General features: G+C 37.6%; 1 protein-coding gene across 3 annotated transcripts in view; it reads left to right on the forward strand.

Moving 5' to 3' along the window:
- The window catches only part of LHFPL2 (LHFPL tetraspan subfamily member 2), a 120,238-nt gene that overhangs the window by 28,151 nt on the left and 69,737 nt on the right, over positions 1 to 22,350 (forward strand). Inside the window, exon 3 of one of the 3 annotated variants that reach the window (XM_066181255.1) lies at positions 9,421 to 9,477. The exons of the other annotated variants lie outside the window; for them this stretch is intronic. The gene's annotated coding sequence lies outside the window, so the exon portion shown is untranslated. The remainder of the gene's footprint in view (positions 1 to 9,420; positions 9,478 to 22,350) is intronic. 3 annotated transcript variants of the gene reach the window in all.

The raw sequence follows: 22,350 nt of genomic DNA on the forward strand, positions 1-22,350 counted from the left end.
CATCTGTTAGAAGTACTATCTCTATTACCAGCTTGCACTGAATTTGTGACAACTGGGTGCTGTTCTTGAATGGTTGGAAATTCTGTTACAGGGTAGGGGGTTTTGTTGATTTGGGTTTGTTTGGGTTTTTTTCCCAACATCTCCATCATCTTAAGAGATGAGCTTGCCAACTCATTTGCTGCTAAAGACAGATGCAAATGAAATCTTGTCTGAAACAAGACTCCTTTATCTAGATTGGAACAGGAGATTCCTGCTGTGTCACAATTTATTCTGTTACCACTTAGAAAGATAAAGGTTGTTTTTCAGTAATGTCCAGCTCTTGATTTTTTTTTTTAGGAGACAGTTTAGCTTCAGCAGGTATTCACCCTTGGAAGTAGTGAAGCCTGGGTATGAAGTTTTTCCTGACATTATTTTAATACTCTCTTTTAAGTACAAGTATTTAAATGATATATATTTTTTTCAGATGACAGATAACTTTTTGTTTGTTTTTTGGTCACCTGATCATTGAAAATACCTTTGCTGATTTTCAAAACAGTGGTGCTTGGACAAATTTTTTTCAGTTCACTGTCTCTTTAGATTTAAAAATCACAGAAAAGAAGTGTTGTATCTCTTGGCACACTTCAGGTGATCAGATCTGTGTGTTCAAATATGGTCACATAAATTTGTTTGTTAACTGATGAATAAGTTTAGGCCATTTAAGTTCCCGTTCTTCAATTAAGTTTTTAATTCTAAACCTCGGTTTAAAATACGTGTAGGATCTAGGAGATCTCAGGAGCTTTCCTGGTGAAAGTGAAAGATGAAGGTTTGTGTTTTGTTGTGACATTAAGTATCCTTAAAAAGGAAGGTCAGTATATTAGTAGCAGTTATATTTTAAAATTAGTTATCTCAAATAAGTGAAGGTAGATGTCAAACACTGGATATATTATTCTGTGGAAGAGCCATATTTTCTAACTGAATTGTGAAATGTGAATTGTCCTGAAGTTGGACAATTATGTATACATTTGTAAAGTACATGCATTTGTGTGTTACTACAAAAATCCTGTGACTGTGTATGTGTTAAAATACTTAGGACTCACAATGCTATCATGCCCTGTTACTTAATTAACAGATGTTTTATTTTAATGAAATGTGTGCTACAAACTTAACCATGTTTGTGTTGCTCAATAAGAAAATGGTTTTATTTATGTTAAACGATTGTGCCCTTCAGTCAGTTAAAATAAACCAGCAAGCTAATAACATTTTTAGGTAGGTCTCTCCTAAATCTGAGTTTCTGTCTATCTTCTGCCATGATGGCAGAAAGCTTTAACATAAGCAATTACCAAGGCAGTACTGCAGTCATAATAGAAAGCAGAGATGTCTGGAGTAATCAGAAAAAAACAATGTATGGGCCTAACTCCAGTCAAATGATATTAAAAAATATTATAGATAGCCAAGTTAGAGGTGTTCAAAAGTCCCACAGATGTGCAACCTTTCCAGTGGTATTCAAGGGGTCCAGTATTGGGGTTGATCCAGTGTCTTGATTCACCAGAACTGAGGGAGGGCATAGCCTTGCTCTGCTCCTGACAAGCCCTGCTCTCTCCGTCTCTCAGACTAACTCAAGGCAAAAAGAACCCAGGCTTAGAGTGGTCTGTCATGCTGGTGTAAAGGAGGGAAAGAGATGGTACTGACTGGCCAGGTATAAGGGCAGAGTGAAGGGAAGGGAGGAGGGGAAGTCCTCTCTCATGTCCCTTTTTAGTTGGCAAAAAACTTCAAACTAGTTCAGCTGCTCCTCATGCTGCAGCCATGGGGTTACAGGCAGGTCTCCTTCTTCTACAGGATGCTTTCATTTTGTGCGCAAAAGAGGCAACTCATCATTTGGATCAAAGGAGATCAGTGGATACAGGATAAGATGTTATGAGAGTTTTAGGAACAGATCTCAGGCTTGGCTGCCTCTAAGGGTATGACATGACTGATACCACGAAACTGGCGTTCTGCTTCAGATCAAAGCTTTGCAATCTTCTCCCCATCTTACTTCTAATTCCAGATAATTGGGGACAAGCACAGCAGGACACTGTCTGTCTGACACATCTAAACAAACTCTTATTGCAGAGATTCCTGTTCAAAGCATTTTGCCTTTTCCCTCCCCAGTGGTTGTGTTTCACAGATGGAAGGAAGCCATTTTGTTTTCACAACTTCTGTTATTGCTGTTTGATTCTCCCCTGGGTATCTCTTTTTCCAGGATTACAGTAGCAGTAATGTTAGTTTTGGAAAGAGGAAAATAAACTGGTCTGTTCCTGGAAATCTAAGTAGTGCTTTATGCTAAATGGAGAGACGTGGTGCTGTGGCCCTTGTATGTAGTACTCTGGATTGGGGAGTGACTGGCAGACGTGGCAGTGACTGTGCTGAGATGAATGTTTCCAGGTACTAGGCAGTGCCCTAGAAAAACATAAATGGAAGACAGTTGTCAGCAATGAGGAGTTAAGTGATATCACAGAAACAAAGCCTTATCATCCTGAGATCTATCAAAATACCAGAGAGAGACTTGCAGAGACAGGCTGCTTGAGGTTGAGTTACTTGCCATACTCTAGATGTCTTCCTTCTGGGTCCTCATCTCCTGTTGGGATCATGCACTTCTGCATCTGTAGGCAGTAAAAAGCAATTTTTGTTTGAAGGGATCTTCTGAGGCAAAGGGCATTTAAGAGTCTGCCTCATTTATGCGCTGCTCACTGAGGTGTCACACTGCTCCTGCCTTCAGGAATAGCGGGAATTTGCCAGTGGGTTTCACCTCTGCTGTGAAAGCTGCAGTTGTGCCTGACCTGCAGAGCCATCCTCCCGTTTCAGGGGAATCAGTTTCCCATTGCTTTGTGAACTGTCCATGCACTTCTTGTGTTTACCTGAAGGAAGATGGATCAGTGCTCGTGTGACAGTTCTGGCGGGCAGAGCAGCTCTCACAGCTGGGAAAAAGTACATAGCAGAGCCCTGCCAATGAGTTTGTGATCAGGCTCTTTGCATCTGGAAACTACTAGTAATAACCCCATTCTGCCAGCCAGTACGTGAGGACACAGTGGGAACTGTTTGGGTTGTTTTGCTTTTATTTTTTGTGTTTTAAGGCTGCATTTTTTAAAAATTTGAGTGATCATCTGTAATGGAACAAAAGACAGGACTGGGAGAGTGGCCCTGACACTGTTTTTATAGTTTTCTGTCTGGAGAACTGCTTGCTCTTGGGTTTGTTTAACAAAACTCAGAGGCTTTGCAAACGCACCTTGGCAGAGGGAGTTTCCTGGTGAATAGCAGGCTTCCATCTGCATTTGTGTGGGTTTAAAAAGAGTGTTTTGATGATGAAGTACATTGCTGAGCTAGGCTCCAGAAAGATGTCAACAAGTGTTGTACTGGTGTATGTAAAGTCCAACAGTTAAATACTATGTTAATCTTGTGAAGCATAAGTTTAGGACAAAAGTATGATGGTATTGTATCAATGATATTGACACATGCAGGAGAAGTATTCTCTGCAAGGATCCCAGCATTAAATGGATCCTTTAGGTAGGAGTTTTATTCCCACCCTGCAATTTATAGATTGTGACTTAATTTCTCCCAACACTATATTGAAATGTCTTGCTTTATCATGAGGTTTTTTGAATCTCCAGTGTGAGATTTTATTTGAATTTAAGAACTTTCCTAGGAAAAATAATAGTTTCTTTTTCATCAAACCATTTCCTATAACACTCATGGCCATTCACTCTCTTGTGTAATTTGAAGACTGTTCCTCCTTCATTGTATTTCCTTAGTGATTTTCAACCCTGAACAGTTGTACACCTCAAGTAAGGATCTAGTTATCTGTCAAGTGATAGTTAAGCATCATGATGCTTTTACTTTTCAGCCTTGGTCCCTATTTACTGCAGATGTTACTGGTGTATCTAAAATACCTGAGGGAACACAATGGAGTGAGAAAAGCAGAGGGGAGATGAATGCTCATTTACAGTGTGCTGTATGTCCAGGCTGGAACACTGCTCTGCTCTGCTTCCTGGAGAAGCAGACTCTTCCTGACTCTGGTCTGCTTCCTGCAGGCACATGTCCCATTCTAATGGATCTGTGGACCTGATGCAAGGAAAAAAAGGAAAGTTTTAATGTTTACCAGAAACTTTACTTTCTTTACAGACTAGCTTTGCATCAACTAACTCAGTTTAATTAATCTTGCTAAGAAATGGAAACTGACATTTTAGAGTTTGGATATGTTAGAAAATAGCCTGTTCTGCAGAATGAGAAATTAACTGATGCATACTTAAAGTAATCTGTTATTTAGGAAACCACCTCTTAATGGAAAATACAGGGGTTATGTACCATAACACAGCTTCACAAAAAGTGATATACAAGGAAAAAGACCAACCATGTTAACAGATTTGGATACAAGTGAAAAGCGGGTATTTCAGATTTAGTTTACCTTTGTGGCAGGTTTAGCAGTGGTTCTGCTGCTTAATGGTGAGGAATTCAATTTGATGTTACCTTTTGACTTTTCCAGTTGTGCTCTTACCCCTCCTTAATTTGTGCTGTTCATTGCCTCAGGCCATTCCAAGCTTCAATACAGATAAGAGAGCAAACAACCCCTGCCATCCAAAAACTAAACTAAAACAAAGCATGTCTAAGAGAGTTTTCCTTGCCGTTTTTTCCCCTGCTGTGACATACACAATCTGTCTTGATATCTGAGAGATCTTTATTCAAGTTTTAGATACTGTTTCTACCCAACAAACTTCAAAGGACTAAGAGTTGATATAGACTTAATTGCCTTTGCCAGTGTGGTGGGACTGAAGTGCACCTTTGTGGAAAGGTACAAGAAAAGCAGTTTAAAAAGCATGTTGATTTTGCTAAGGAGAGTTTTACATCCATTGCCTGTAAAATTTCCAGTAATATTTGACAGACACAGCTCAATATTTGACATGAAACCTTGGAGTTCAGATGTTGTAAAAAGCATACTTTCTTTCAATCTTATGCATATACATCCCTTCTAGCTTCATCATTTGAGTGTTTTATTCTTGCTCCTTCTCAAGCTTTTTTATTTTTCCTTCCTTTCCTGGACTGTTACCTTTTTCTGTCTGTAAGGTGCTTAAAGAAGAAATGCAGATGATAATGTTCTTGAACAAAAACTGGCGAGCTAGTGCAGTGTAATATTGCCAGCCTTCATCTTTACAAGTTACATAACTTTTGAGGATTTTTTTTTGCTTAATTGTGGGTTTGCTTAATTTTAAATCCCAGCATGGGCTTCTGAAGGTACACCAAAGTGTGTATTTTCAGTGTGCCCTCAGTAACTAGAAGTCCAGGATTTTAGAAGCTCGTTCTCAATGAAGCGTACTTCACAGTAGGATACAGGCACTAACTATCCTGTTGTTTAAAAGGACTAATTTGTTTACTTCTGGAAAATGTGAGAACTGTGAAGGGGCCAGTGTTGCAAATCTGCTATGATCAAAACCCAATGAGACTCATCAGGAAAAACCTCCACCATATTCTACTGAAACAAAAGTTTAACGGATGGGCCTACTGAGATTATTTTTAGACAGGTAAATTGATTGAATGTTATGAGTAACACTTTTCCTTAGTTGAACTGCAACCAATGCTTCATCAATTTTTTCTGCATAGCCACTCAAAGATAAAATTAGAGTGTTCTAAAAAGAATTATTTTTTGTCTATACATTTTGTTTTCCAGATCCACAGATATGAAATAAATAATTTTAAAAGATCAAAATGGATTTTTTTTCAACAGTCGAGAAGCAATGCAGTGTGCTGTTAAATGGTTTCATGGAGAAGATAATTGAAGGCTGTTAAGCAAAGCTTTAGAAAATCATTATACAATACAAGCACAGTCTTTGTCAAGCTTTAGGGATAACCTACTTTTAAAATAGACCCCAAGAGCAGAAAAATTGTGGATTAAAGAATATGTTTCTATGTCTTAGGTTCTGTTGCTTCTGAACTGTGATTTTCCCAAAGCTCTGGAGAGGTTACAAGTAGTACACTGACTGTTTCTTGGTTGCTATGAAAAAATGAGGAATTTGCAAATACAGAAACAAGAAAGCAGCAATTGATCCTGGTGTTACACAGGAACATCTGTCTGGAGTTTCAAAGGCAGTTTGCTATCAGCTATGGCAGATTTTCTGTCTGGCTGTGTAAGGATTCTGTGAGCTTGTTGTGTCTATATTGAAGCTCCTATTGTTCTCCTGCTGTGAAATGACAGATGGACATGTCTATCCTGAGAGATCTGCGACTTTTGGCTGACTCGTAGTTTCTGAATCCATGCATAATAAAGCTTGCTATAGTCCTTCAAGAGGGAAGAAAAACAAAAATAGAAAAAAAATCCAAGTGAAACATATGGTGCCAGGCTGTATTGTGAAATCATGAAAAGTAAATTCCTTTCTTCTTTTTGAAGGCAGATAAGTTGTTTTTCTGAATGGGAGCTATCAGCTTTTTCTTTATTTTTGTAGGGATCTAACTTATCTGATGTATATGTATGTATATATTTTTCTTTGTCTCAGATAAAACAAGTTATGGTGCTTTTCTGGTGTAGTCACATAAACAACCACTACAGACACATGGAATCTGAAAAGAACAATGATGAAGGAGGCTAAATTTGTTGAGATGTAGGGAGGGCATGGTATCCAATTCAGAGATACATGTTTTGTTTTCTAATGACATGAATTAACATGTCATTAGAAACATGTTAATTAGTTTTCCAATTACATGAGTTTGTCTTAATGTGTAGCATAAATGTATGTTAATTGGGTAATAAATATATTTTATTGTTCTGAAAATGGTTTGTCTGACAAAATCTTATTAAAAACATGCATCTCTATTCAGCTCAGGTAAATATGTTTTTGTCTTGAAATAATTGATCCTAGAATTAAAAAAAAGAGATGGAATTACCACTGGTTTTGAGACATCTGTTGGGAAAATACAACTGAATTAATTTGGATCACTGTTAGAGTGTAAAATTAGATGCTAATGCTTACTCCTCAGTTTGCCATTGTTTAATGGAAACACTGGCATTTTTGCTTCTGCGATGTTTGCACTGCAAGTTTGTGGATGGTTGAGGTCTGCTAAGACAATCTGATAGCCAAGTATGTGCCACTGTAATTGTTTAAACTGGGAGCTATAAACAATCCTTCTAGACTGAAGGATCTGTATAAAGGAAGGGCTTAATTTAAATCCTGTGCAGAGAAATACACAATGAAGAACTATATATCGTAGAAGGGGAAAACATGGAATGGGCTGTAGAGCAACATAGTTTTTATTTTCCAGAATGTTTTGTTGTCATGTGGATAGAAAGTGCATGTTTTTAAAGCAGCAGAAAGACAATAATTTAGTTAACTATTTGGCTTGCCTTTCCTCATGGTGTGCTGCAGGAGGGTTACAGCTCACCTCTCTGTTTCCTCTAGTTCCTTACAGAATAGTTGAAGGACCTGGATGGGCCAGGATGAGGCAGTGTGAGAAGTTTCTCTTCCAGGGACACACTGAGGTCTATCTATAGTGAAAATCTCTTGTTCCTGAACAAAGGGTTACTCAGTCAGCCAGTCAATTCCTCTTCCTTTTTCTTAAACTAGTGTAGGAGACTGTGCAGTCCAATTTCTTCAACTGCCATGTTCTGTGAGAAGTGATTTCTTTCTGCTAATACATAACTTTAAAAAGTCAAAAACAATTCAGTTCAATGCAGTGTAATTGAAGTACAGTATAGATACTCTAACCTTGATCCTATTTAGTAGAATTTTGATCCACATCCAAATGGAAGGATTTCTGCTTACATAAATTGATATTTGCCAGTATGAATTGAGAATTCTTGTCAGCTGTGTTTCTGGATGACTCATGTTTAGACATAGTTGATTTTTCAAGTCCCTGTTGAATGGTAAGGTATAAGTAGCTATTACTGACCAAAAAAAAAAAAAATTAAAATTGCGAATTTAATTAATGAAATGTGGACACTGTGGACATCTGTCAGAAAAAAAGGTTAAGAAATTAGCTGATCCAGTCCTCCTTCATCTATGTATGTTCACTTCTTCTAAATGTTCTAGTGGTATGCTGTCTGATGAGGTACATCACTGTATTGACAACACACAGAAGATGTGAGGCCATGTACTTTCTCAGGTCCAATGTGTGCGTTGAATACAGCAAACTGAAATTGTGCAGAAACTCTGCACATGTAGTGTCATTGGCCCAAAGCTTTTCAAGCAAAAAGAATAAATATAGATATTTTACTTGTGAATGGTAAAAGGAGGGACTTGACTATTATACTTTCTGGGCTACAGGGAGATATGAAGCTATAATATGTGAGTTAACTCATAGTGTCCATAAACAGTGCTGGAGAATGGACCCAGAGGGCATAAATGCTAGAAATTGTATGTGTTGAGTTAACAGGGAACTTTTTTATGGGTGTCTCTTGCTCTTGGTTTTATTTATCTTAAAAAAACTTCCTTCTCTTTAATTTTTTCTTCTATTAAAAAAAAAAAAAAAGAGCGGAAGAGGGAGAGAACACCTTTTTGATGTGCCTAGGTTAGTGTGATCTTTTAAAATTTAAAAATTAAAATTATTTTAATAAGTGCACATATGACAGAGTGGTTTCTGGCAGTACCAGTAGGTCACTTTAACTGATGGGTGTGTAGCAACACGAATTAGTGGAGTGATGTTTTTGTGTGCTGAGTATAGTGTGTAGCCTACCTGACATTTCCATTTACTCCAAGGCAGGTACAAAAAGGAAGCTTGCCTTCTTGCACTTCCTGCTTCATTCCCTGTGTCTTGGCAGGCTGTACTCATATTTTGGGAAAACTTTACAGGGAAGTGACAGTGCTGACTGCAATTGGGTGCTGACAGGGGATTTCCATTAGCACAATATCCTCTGACTAGAGCAAAAAGGAGTACCTTGGACCAGAACATTGGAAACACCAGCTTCCTGCAGTTCTCCAGCAGTGCAGCTGTAGGCAATACCTGAGTAGATCTCCACTTGCCAAACCTGCCTGACGGGGTTTAGTGAGTTTTTCACAGGGGTTTTGTTTAACTTCTGTTGAATGACCCTGTTTCATTGCCCCTCAACAGGCTTTTGAAGCTAAGCAATAAGGTTAGTGGCTTATTCTACTTTTTTACTGTCTTGATTGGAAAGAAAAAAACCCAAACTACCAACCACAAACATTTACTGCCTGAGGGGCTATCAGTGCTTCAAATTAGTGATTTGTTGTTGGGGTGTGTTTGTTTGTTAGCAGTTTTTTAGATTTCATTTTTTTAAAATCTAAATGGTCAGGAGTGACTCTTACTGAAGTCCACTTCTTGTCTTTTTTTCCTGTCTCGTAAATAAGGTCTTGTGTGATCAACTTCTGTTTTTCTTTCACTGATTGTAATAGCTTACCATGCTCAGGTAGGAACTGGAAGATTGCTAAACTGAAAACTCAACATAATAATTTACTTCTTTGTCAGGTACTAGTCCAAATATTCAGAGTCTCTGGAAGAGCAGGAGAGTCTTCAGAATACAGGGTAAGGGGAAATGTGAACCTACGCTCTCTCTTTTTTCTTTCTTAAAATGAATATGTAAATATGTATATATATTGTAAAGGTGCTGGGGAATATGAAGGGAATTGTAAGCCAGTCAATAAAACCTGAAAGAAGAAAGGAATTTCAAGTTGGTCAATGAAACCTTAATGCCTGCACATTTTTTTAACAAGTTATTAAACAGTTGTTTTATAAGCGCCTCTGGAATAATAAAATTGATAAGCAACCAGTATAGATTTATCAAGAACCAACTTCATCAGGCAATTTTAATTTCCTCCCTCGGTAGTATAGCTAACCTTGCAGATAGAAGATGAGCGGTAGATAGATGAGGTATCTTGACTTTATTATTTTTTTCATACAGTGACTGTGAGTGATATACTTGACTACCTCACACATCACTCATAGAGAAGGGTGGAGAATTCCACATAGAATCATTGTAAAACGAACACAAGAGTAGTTGAGAAACCGTCTCCAAGTGTCATTAACGGTTTACTGATTACCGAGAAAGTATTTTGGATGGGTCCAGTGTATCTTCTGGTTTTGTTCGGGTACTTGGCTAGTAGAACACAGAATATGGTAAATGGTTATCAAGCAGACACTGTGTATCCACTTGTTGCATATAAGGAGTTGTGACATCTAAGTAACAAAAGCAAGCCTATTATCAGATGACCCAAATTCACTATACAGGGTCCTGTGCCTCAGCTGGAAAAATTAGATGGATTTCACATGGGGAAAAAAGATGTCTGTAAAGCAGTTGCTTTGACAGTTTGAAAAGACAGCGCAAACACAATGAACTGAAATTCCAGAAAGTGAGCACAATTTGCTATGCTTTGCATACTGGCTGGAAGACAATAAAAAAGTAGTCTAGCCAGTGAAAACCTGGAGTTTATAGTTGAAGGACAAATACACCTGTTTATACATCTGAGATATGTAAATAAGGAATGCTGTGTGTAAGGGAACATAGCTGTTGTTTTCTGTTTAGCACTGATGAGGTCTTATGTAGAATACCGCACACAGCAGCTGTAATAAAGTGCTTTAATACTATGACCTGCATGAAGGTTTTGAAGGGAGTGACTGTTTAGCCTCACAGGAAAAAAACGAGAGCTGTGGGAGACCTCTCAAAAAAAAGGGAAATCTTTATAGGACATGTTGTCTTACATTATGAGGAGGGCAGAAAAAAACAGTGGTATAATTTTGGATGGATAATAGAAATGTAAGAACTATCTTATATAAGCCATTTTCTGTGGCAGCTGCTTAATACCCGGTGTCTACTATGTGATTCATCCATTTGCATGTTCTCAATAACTCATTTCCTTTTGTTTATTAGAAGGGACAGGTTCTCAGATGTCACATAACTGGAGACAGGGAGTCTCAGTGGCAATAGGTGTCTGAGTCATGCTAGTTTTTCAGGCTGAAGTATTATTGTCATTTCTGATGGCTAGTGAGCATAGCAGTGAATGGAATCTGGACAGCAAACTCTGTCCCAAAAAACAAAATCCTATTTCATTTTATGAAGAAGTGATGACAAAATTAAATCTAGATTAGTGTGTTGTCTTCCCCATAGAAAATATATCAGATTTAGCCTCATCTTTAGAAAAAGTTTTGAAAAATTCCTCTGTACTTGATTCTTCTTGCTTTACCTCTCACACAATAAATAACCCTACCACGAAAGAGACCCCTAAAACACCTGCAAATCCACTCCATTGCCACATAACTGGACTTGTTTGGCCAGTTTACCAATGTTCAGATTAATCTGAAGGGACTATTGCTCCTCATGGAAGTTTAGTTGTTAACCAGATTAAAAACAGCATTTAATACACAGAGGGAACAGAAGTTGTCCTAAATGGCTTCTTTCTCCTTATACTGGCATCTGTGTACTGTGCTGGGGTGTTCCTCAGGTACAAGGTCCACCTGTCCAGGCTTAATTTCGACCGAATTAAAAAATCTTTCTAAAATGAAACAAAATTTAACCTCTTTGTAGAATGCAGCCTTGGCTTTTAAAGATGGTTGTACCTAATTTGTTTTCCTGCTTAGGAGTTGGCTATGGATCATGGCTTGTTTCCCAGTAGTGAATAAAATCACACTTATGGGACAAGCAAAATAATTCTTCTTATTTTCAATTTTTGTTTCTCACAATACTTGTACATAACTGCCTTTATCTGTTGTGTCTTACATTATATCATGCTGTTCACAGAAATTGTGATTAATGCTGCTTGTAAACTGGGAGAGAATTAAGAGTCTAATGTCTGCTTACATTCTGAGCCCGTTGGTTTGTCTGCCTTCATCTGGTATTTGGCATATTTTCCTTTATTTCATGAGAACAGACAACTAGGCATGTTCCAGTCAGGCCAAATGTCCATTTAGTTTCATACTCTTTCCAAAGGCAGCTAGTACATTTTCTTAGGGAGAAAAATGTAAGAAATGCATGAAGTATATGTAGTAATTCTTTCCCATGGTTAGGTCCTTTAATTAGTGGTTTAGGAGCTTCCTTAGCTCTTAAGGTTGAACCACAGGCAGTTGTGTTTTCAATAACCAGTAGTGGGTCTGTCATTCAAGAATTTCATTATTTTTTGAGTCTATTTGTGCATTATGTGTGTCCAGTGTCCTGCTCCAATGATCCCATAATCCAGGTGTACATTGTGAAGAAAAAACATTTCCTAGTTTATTACATGTCTATCATTATAATAACCTGCCAACTCGATTTTGTTGTGAGAAATGGATCTTGTTGACTTTTCCATGCGTCAGTCATCCTGTCAACCTCTTGTACACTTCCCCTTGGTGATTTTTCTTTGCTGAAGACTTCCAGTCACTTAGGGCTTGGAAGTTTTGACAGTCTTTTGATGAAAGAGTCAATCTCACAACATTGTGAAAGAACCATCCACTTGGTGGCCAACGCACTGAAATTTTTTACTTTGTTATCAGTAAAACTGAGTGAAGATTTCTTTAATTAGCTAAGACTCTATGAATTATGGGTTAGTTGACATATATAAATTAAGAAGGAATGAGATTGTAGGTCTGAAAATTATGATAATTTCCAAAAGTGGTGTAATACCAAAGTTCCTGCCTTTGTGTGCCTCCCATAGTTACTAACAGTGGGTGCTGTTATTTGATGAAAGTTATTTCGACAGGCATTTTTTTGGTGCCAAAAACACTTTTAACAACTGTGTTTTTATGGTTTCTCCCTTTATTTTTATCTTAAATTAAGGCAATCTTATCATAGCATCTTATTTTGTTTGAAAAAGATGTTGACAAACAGCTGGCAAGGCTGAGATACAAATTGAGTTAGATAAATTTCACTTCAATAGGAGCAAAATTCTCGAGAACTAAAGAAACCCCAAACACTTGCGTTTCATCCCAAAGAAAATCATCCATTTACCTGACCATGAGCTGGATCTGAACTGTGGCCAGTCTGTTGCTTCTGTAAAAGGTCTCTCTCCAGGTGTCCTGGCTGTCCAGTTGTGCCTGTTGTTTTCCCCGTTGGCCAGCACATGGGCCTGTCTGTGGTTTATCAAATGCCCTGTTACTCCCCGTGAGTGTATTTGGCATGCAGTGCTGGAAAGGGCACTGTGGGTGTTTGTTATTTCTTAGTATTTTATCTTTAGTTGGTGCATTACCACCTGTGCAGTGCAGAGGGTTGTGGAGCAGGGAGCAGTGGGAAGGGCTGAACATCGCAGCACTGCTGAATGTGTGTTGAGCGTGAGGCAGTTGGTGCTGGGAGGAGATTCAGCAGAGAGGCTGTTGGCAAAGTGTTTGAGTCCTCTAGTTTTTCACTTTTGGCTTAGAAGGAAACCACGTAATCCTGTGATACTAGGGGAAAAGGAATGTGCATAGCACAGAGACCTTCCCATCAGGGTAATTTGTGCAGTCCTGATGCAAGGCATTGTCCTGGGTTTCAGTTTCTGGGTTAGGATCTGTAGGTGCTTCTTTCTCTGTGTAATTTTTTTCTTTTTGTTCAGTTGAATGATTTCAGGCATCAACAGAAAGGCAAACTTCTCAAAGCTTGATCAACTGTGAAGCACAAATCTGACAACAGCAAGCTTCATTAGTAGCAGAGCTCATGAATCTGCTTGCTTTAATTAGTTTTCTATAGATGAGGAAATCTTTGCCGTATAAGGGTTTATTTCAGATGCAAGATTTCCATAAGCAAGCAAACACTATAAATTTTAGTTAAAATAATTCAGACTTCACTCCTCTAAAATTTGATGAAAGAGCACTCTTTGTTTTGTATGATTTCTTCATATATTGTGTTAGGAGCCTTAGTGGAGAGAAGGATTGGAGAGATTACTGATGTCCTTTCATGCTAGGTTGTGTGAAAGATACTGTCTATTGTGCAGTTTGCTACTCCAGGCTATAAGTTTCAAGTTTGTGCTGACCCTGTAGTGGTCTATAATGGAAAACTGGAGCTGTGTACCTTGAAGAAGGGGAAAGACTGCCAGAATGCAGAACAGGCCAGGTTGGCAGGCGAAGGGTGGGACAAATATGTGGCCTGCTGTGAAAACCTAAACTTAAAGTCAAGGAAAAATGTTTTATGTGTCTTTCTTCTGCACACTTATCAATTTTGTTTTGAGTTACAGAAGTCTAAAGCAAATGACGAGTTTTGACAGGTATGCTAATGCTTTCTAGCCCAGTGATCATAAATGTTAAAGGGTTTTTTTGGTAAATAATTTGTACTATTAGCTACTATTATTCACACTGTGCTCAAGTTGGAGTATTACAATCCATTGGCTCTTCTCTCTTTTAAATTGTAAAATGTTCCTTCTCTTTGGAAACAAAGAATTCTGACTGACAAGGCTTATAAGCCTTGAATTTAGTATGGTATTTAAATCTTCTTTGTGTTTCAAAATTGAGTCATTTTCTAGTAGCCAGTAGTAGCCTAAAGTTATTTACACATAAGCAGGAGCAGTTGAATTAAAGCAGTATTTAGCGCTTTTAAAAATTTACTTTTATAACATTTTTGTTGTTGCGTTAAATGTTGGGTTGTTTTTGGTTTTTTTTTGTAGCCAAGTGATTTCATATTATAATTTTATACTTGTTTTGCTGTTGATAAATACCAGTCAAAGAGCAGTGGTTTGGGTGGGGGGATCTTTGTAGCCTTGTTTCTAGGCATTGTTCCAAAGTACACAGCTAAAATACTTCATAGGTTTTGTTTAGAGCAGGGCTTTTAATGGAAAGAGCACTGCTGAGTCTTTTTGATGCAATTTTGCAAATACTTCATGCTTGTTCTTTCCTTCAGACTCACAATGACATTGCAGCAGTGGAGTTGGCTGTTAAAAATTCATAGCTTGTCCTGCGTACTGTGCTTTAAAGAGGATTAGAGAGCCTGTCAATTTTTTTTCTGAACATGTGATGCTTTTGGAGAAGTCTGGTAGAGAGAGAAAGAGGAGAGTACATGAGAACTAATTGTGTAGAAGGCTCAAGGTATCATCTTGCTGCCGTAAATGTGGAGAGCTTCCTTTGGCCTGTTTGGGTGAGGTTGTACCCTGATCTCCTCTGTGCCCATGACTGAAATTTATGATGCGTGGTAGATGCCTTTAGGCAGAGAATGAGCTTTTCATTAATTTGTAACAGAGAGACTGGTGGGAACGTTGTTCAATGCTGTGCAGAGCTTGTAGTGAATTCCTTCGATCTTAAGCAAGCTAAAAATAATTCTTCAGAAAATGTATGCTTTAGCTTAGGCCTTTGTTTTCTGAACATACATTGAAACAGAGGTTAAAACTATGTAATGAAAGTAAAAAGAGCAACACATATGCTCCCTCTCTTTATTGTAATCTTGAAATGATTAAGCTCTGTGCTATGTGCAACCTGAAAATTATGGTAGTAAACTCATATGATTTTATAAACTCTTAGTATCTTTGCAACTATTTTTACATCCCCTTTCTGTGTATTTGTTCTGTGAAGGGACTGGGGTGGAAGAGCTGGCCCCTCTGTCTGCAAGTAGGTGACTTGTTGAATCCAGTGGCTCCCGATGTGCAGAGCAAAGGAAGAATTGCACACTGGATAAAACCAGTTTCCTTTGCTGCTGTTTGGAGGCATAAAGTTTCCAGAAATTTTAGTTTCCACAGGAAAGGGAACAAAGATAAGAGCCATTGATACAGCCCTTTAAAAACTGTGGTGGAATGGGTTATGGAGGGTGAGTTGCCAGAGTGGAGAGAGAGAGAGCACAGCTGTTGAAAGGAGCAGAGATATTGTAGCTGAGGGGCCAAACACAGCTGAAGGAGGCTGGTTGCAAGCAGAATGAAAGCTTCTAAAAAGCAAGCAGTGCTTGCATGTGAGGCATCTTGGCTATACCTGAATTTCTTGATCAGGTCACCAGGTACATTCTGGTACATGAGAACCAGAGGCAACATAGGTGTATATAGTCTATAATATTTTTGTGAAAATAGAATGTGTTTCTATTCTTTTTGAAGTTTTTTAAAGTAAGTAAGGTCTGTCTCTTCCTTTCCTCAGAGAACAACGATGTTAAAATGCTGGAGGAAATTGCATAGGTGTATTTCAGCCTCTGCATCTCCTTGAGGAGTAAATGGTCCATGACAGGGATGTTGAGGGGAAGAAACCTTTTCCCCATGATCTCACTCTTTACTGGCTTGGAAGGAAAGCCAGAACTGTGACCCTTTCCTGAAAAAATTACTGCATTATTGTTTTGCAAAGGAAAAGAAAAAAAAAGAAAAAAGAAGCATTACTTGAGTATTAAGATGCTGTTCTGCTCCCTACCTGTGTGGTAAAGAAATCATTAGGGGACATGGCTGTGAAGGTGTTTCTGTCCTTGCTTCGAGATGGTTCAAACTGTCCCACCTCTCCTGGCCAGAGGGGCTGGAGCTGTCTGGTCATCAGCATGTGGCCAGTCTCTCTGGTCCTGCTGTAGCTGTGCCAGTGCACAGCTGGGAGCCCAGCCCTCTTTGTGTGGTGGGGAAAGGAATGTTGACCCTGAAGGAGAACAGTGGAGATCTCATCTCTCTCTTGCAGACACAGTTCTTACAGCCTTAAACACTGAGCAGTGGCAAATCTCTCCCTGGATCTCATCTTGATTTAAACATTTGCTTTTTGTATTTGTATTGGGGCGTATGTGAGACAGGAAATTGCTGCAAGCTGACCTAGAATCACGAATTTAACCTGGTATGTGTGTCCCTGGAAGGATATGCATTAACTTGCTGTTATTAGACCAATTTTACTTTGCTAGCCTAGTTTCCCAGGGTAAAGTATACTTTTGAGATCACTGTGGCAGCTGGTTGTGATTGGTTTTGGTGGCTGCAGTATAGTTTGTGTCTGAATTTAGGAAGAAAGAAAATGAAAATAATTGGGTGTGAAGTTAAACTGCATAGCATATAAAATGAACATTATGCACATCAGAAGATCTCAGCTAGGTGGATTTTCATGGTGTTAGGTATGTGAATAGAGTTGCTGTCACTCAGCTGGCTGAGAGTGTGGCAAACAGAAATCCTTAACTCTTATTTTTTGTGTAATACTAAGAAAAAACAAAGATGCATTTATCAGAAATGCTCTTCCTTAAAATTCAAGCAGGAAACAATTGGAAATCCCATTGACATTGTGTTGAACCAGGAAAATACTCTTAATTTACAGACACTGTTTTGACTGAATACAGGAATTTGTTTTGTAAAAGGCAGTAGAACTACTTAATTTAAAAACTGTTTGGGACAACATAAGCATATTACTTACCCAAAACACTTCAATTAAGGAAATGTGTCCTTCCTGCTTTCCTAGGAATTAATGTTTTACTTTAAGTGGTAGTAATTTATACAACCTACGTATACAGTAATCAATATAAACTGCAAGGGACTAAAGGGTTTTATTTGTCCTTCCTCAAGACGAGTGTCTTTCATCTCTTTACTGCACACAGCCTTATTTCTAAAGAGCTGTATTCTTCTATATGAAAAAATACTAGTAGCAATTTCATGTTTTCTTACTCTCAGGCAATAGCTTTAACTATCAATTCTTACTATTTATTACTTATGTTAATTGTGGCTTAAAAGCCATACTTGACTGCTGCATAAATAGGGCATAGCAAGATGCCATGAAAACCTTTTTGTTTGTTTTGTAGGAATATTAGAAGTTTTGTTTGGCTCCATGGTTGGCCTCACAACTTTTTCTCAAAGTTGTTCCATTTTTCTGCTGGAAGTGTTAAGCATAATTATGATCTTGTGCAGAGTTTTGTAACAAAGACTTTTGTTTTATAATCTAGACAAAAGCATTCCATTTGTTTTATAGAAATATTCACAAAATGGGTGATTAAAGAGAAGGAATGCTGCTTCTCTTTACATTTATAAGTAAATAATGCACATTTTGCCTCTGTATTTTTCCTTCCCATTCTATTTTTAAAAATAATTTTCTAAATGCTAGATAACCTTATGTCATTTCCACTTTAGATAATCTTTGCCACAAATTGAAAAATACTAGGCCAAAGTTAAGATTAAAAAGAATTTTTGAACAAGATTGTGTTTTCATACAGATAGACAGATGGGAGTAGCCTATCAGTCTAGGACAAGATTCCCAAAGAATTTGATGTTTTCCATAGAGCTGAAAGGAAAAATAAACACAATTTTTGTCTGTGGTGTAGAGATGAGTTGTTGCGCCACAGGCTCTTTAGTACTGCAGATTAGATTTTACCTGTCTGAAAGGCATTTTTGCATTTGTATCCAACCAGTTCATTGCTATTAAGAAGCTCTTTAAGTCTTGTCCACATGCTGTTGGATCACAGAATCTCAGGTGTGAAGATCCAGAATATCCTCCAGGATCATCATCAGACAGCACCTACTGGGCTGTTCATTGTTTTCACTCTTCAGCAGTTTATTGTCTTGGCAATTCTCTCCTTTGAATATGAGCAGACATTAAACAAAACTCTGAAAAATTTTCAGTGGTGCTGCAATACCATCTTTGACCAAAAAAAGCACGCCAGAGTAGTAGTTTTCTTGAATGTTAGTAATTAAATTGTTCAGTGGTAGGTAGTTAATACTACTAGTTAAAGCTTTAAATGAGCTAGAGTGCAATAAAAAGAAATAGGGCTGCAATGCTATGATAAACCTGAAAATTATAAATACTTATTTTAATGAAGAACCTTCTTTTCGTAGCCTAACATTATTATTTGAAATAAAAATGCAATTTTACAAAAGCTCCCTCCATAAAGATTCTGATTTTGATGCAGAAAGAGCAGGTTTCTCTTTTCCTTGTTCAGTAGTAACAGCTGCCTCTGGATTTCAATCTTGCTAGCTGATATTTGTAGGCAATAAATTTTAACAAGCCAGATGTGATATGCATCTTAATATTATTCAAAGTATGAAAAAAACCTCAGGTATGACTAAAGGATAGGTGAAACTACATCTTTGGCCTTTCAGGTTCTTTAGTTCTGATCTGCTTTAATATTGTGAGAAGGAATGATTGAGGAATCCAAAGTGATCAGGAAGAACTTTCCCTGATTAGATTTTTAAAATCACATATAAATATTTTTGGAGCTGGATTGTAATGTGATCACAGAAACATTGTGTGCTATTTAGAAAGACAATAATGCTGATGATTAGAGAAAATGAAGTAGCATTTAGTTAATTAATCTTTGATTCTAGTATTTAAAAGATACTTGTTTCAGGGTGATCCTGATTGAGTCTGTGGGAAGCCATTATATCAGGCACAAAGATTTGAGAGCCAAGATTAATAGCAATGTATGCTGTCGTTTCATCCAAAACTACTTGTCTTTCATTAAAAGCAAAATGCTTAGGCTATTAAAACAAAACAAAACAAAACCAAACAAACAAAACAAACAAAAAACCAAACAAAAAAACCCACCCCCACCCCCCCCCCCAAAAAAAAAAAACAAACCCAGAGATGAAACATTCATTTAAGATATACAATGCAGCCTTTTAGAAGAACATGTGTTACAGATATGTACTATATGCAACCTGGTGTAAGACATATTAATTCACATGAATATCTGAGAGAAATGTTACAAATGCCTGAAATATACACCTAGAAATTAACAGTATTTAATTTCTGTGGCTCTTTTTAAAATTCAGTTGAATTTTGAGTTAAATGCAATCTTTCATCAATGTGCTTATGACTAGTCTCTAAAACCACTTTTAGCATTAAAGTATTTTTGACAGGAATATCATGGAATAGTTTGAGTTGGGAGCGTCCATTGAAAGTCATCTATTTCCAACCCTCTTGCATGATCAGGGACACTTTCCACTAGACCAGGTTGCTGAAAGTGCCATCCCCGAACACTCCCAGGAATGTGACATTCACAACCTCTCTGGGCAGCCTGTTCCAGTTCTTCACCACCTTCACAGGAAAGTATTTCTAACATCTAATCTGAACTTCTCTTTTAATTTAAAACCATTCCCCTTGTCCCATCACTATGTGCCTCTTTAAAAAGTCATTCTCCCTCTTTTTTATAAGCCCCTCATAAGTGGTGAAATATTGCAAATGTACAGTGTTCAGAAGACAAAGAAAGGACAGATACTGTTAAATGACTGGATTTTTTAAAGTAGCATTTCCTCTAGATGACTTGCAATTTTGGAAGCTTGAACATTGCACCTGGATGGAGAATCTTCAATGGTCTTATCTGGATGAACTTTGTTTCCAGAAAATGGGAAAAAGTTGCAGAAACTTGGCAATGTTTATTCTAGCATATTGATACACTTTCTGGACTCTCAGTGTTTGTGAAGACTATCCTGCCTATGGCATAGTTCCTGTTAGTGAAACTGCTTGGCTGATGTATTAATGGAAGACATTTTAAGTTTCAGAGAAAACTGAAGATGACATTTTGCGGAAGCAAACATTTTTTTCAAAGTATTAGTTCTTCCTCAAAAAAAAAAAAAATTAGAATAACTAGCCTTGCTATTGCTCAGTTTGCTTATAATTATAATAAAAGTGAAGGTGTTATTGAGCATTTGACAAGTTTCTCAGTATATGTGATAGAATAGCATGTCCTTCTGTGTTGGGTACCTATCATCTTGTGTAGATATGAAAAGGGGAATTGGTTCAGCTTTCCACATCAATGCTCCTTTCATACAAATTCTCCATTGATTTTTCTTCATTGTTATTCAGGTATTGGTATGGAGTAAAATTAAGTTCCAAACCACTGTCTTTCCTCCTGTAAAGTAAAAACAAACTTTTTTCTTGGTTCCCATTTTATTTTATTTCCTCAATTTGCTCTTTATTGCTTTGTGTTCATCCCTTCTTTCTTCGTAGGAGTCATTAAACAGCTGGTGTGATTTTTTTAAGAAGGTATGAAGGCACTCTAATAGGAATTTCTTTTCTGTCTCAGGATGTTAAGATCAATTTGGTGGCTGCATGTTATGGTGTTCTTCTTCCCCTCCCCCACTGATGGAAACATGAGTGGTTTAATCTAGCCCCAAATTGCTGAATGGAAACCCTTTGCTCTTAAGTCAGAAAACTCCGTGCAAGTCTGTGAATCGTTTTATGAAAATACAGGATCAGGTTTCAAGCTTCGAGTCCCTGCTGATACATTAAATTCTTCATGGTATTGGCAGGGAAGAAGCAGGGGACCTTTCTTTAGCTAGATAAATAGGAGAAGTGTCAACTCCAGATGCCCGAGGGAGAGACTCCAGACAAGCTTTTAGTACAATTACAGAAGGACGAAGTGGAAGAGACCCATGGGACTCGTATGTGTATTGAATTTCATTTAGCTTCTTGGTCACAATGGAGAAAAGTCCTGTAGCAGACTTTAAAGCAGATGTGCTTGTAGCCTTTTGTGTATAAGTTTGGGGATGTGGCACTTTTTGGTTTGTTTGGGGTTTTTTTACATATAGATGTATATGTTGTATGTATGCTGTAGTGTTTTAGGAAATGGTGTTGGTAGAGGGTACTCAAGCTAAAAAAATAGAAATGCCTCTCTTTCAGTGCCCATAGCAACATGGAAGAATCAAGACCCTTCCTTGGGACATTTCCCAACAGCTGAAGTAAGTGGACTTGCACAGGACTGGTGCATAACTCAACAGCATGGATGCTTAGCTTTGGTGCTGTCCTGACATCAGCAGGATTGTTTGTGTAGCAGGGAATTTTGTTTGCTCACCTGATACTCCCTGCAGACAGTTATTGGCTTGTCTGATCTTCCCTTGCCTCAGAAAGCCTTCAGTGATGCTTTACATAAAGATATTTAAAATCATAGACTAAAACTGGATGTCATTGTAGTGTGCAGTTTGTTGGTGGGCATGGAAATCGTGTCTGTATGATCTGCCTACTTTTTAAGTATAAATAAGGATATTTGTTGTGTTTTAATCTTTAGTCAAGCCATATTTCTTATCCTTTTGATGTTTTAGTAACTTGAATTCAGATTTGTTAGGAACATTTCTTTGAAAGCACATTGCTGTCTGATCACATGCTCTGCATTATAAATCTTGCCTTTCCGATACTCTCTAAGTTACATAATGAAAATTAAAATTTATAATTATAATATGCAGTGCATCCTCTTTGTGCCTTCTAATTTATGGAATTAGTTATTGTACGCATTTTAAATGGATATCCTAATTAACTAGTGTCAGCAATTGTGTTGAGCAGAATACTTTTAGAACCCATCACTTTCCTTTTCTGTAGAAGACAGACCATTTTTTTCCTTATCTGAACAGCTTCTTTTTACTTCTTTTTTTAAATGTCATAAATTATATGAATTCTGTTATTTGAACTCAATTTCTTCTGCACTTTTTCTGTGTTTTCATTTTAGGAAGTTTCTGTTTGTCATTCTTGTTCTTCATCTGCTTCATCCACTGTGACACACTGGCCATATGAAACTACCCTGGTTTAACATGGTTTCCACTCTCACCGGTACTGGGGAGTATGTGTGTGCATACATGGGTGTGTAACAAAACTAAAAATAATGACACTTCTTATTTT

This window comes from Chamaea fasciata, unplaced genomic scaffold (genome assembly GCF_029207755.1).
Source record: "Chamaea fasciata isolate MVZ Bird 193981 ecotype frontalis unplaced genomic scaffold, bChaFas1.0.hap1 SCAF_4, whole genome shotgun sequence".
NCBI lineage: Eukaryota > Metazoa > Chordata > Aves > Passeriformes > Sylviidae > Chamaea > Chamaea fasciata.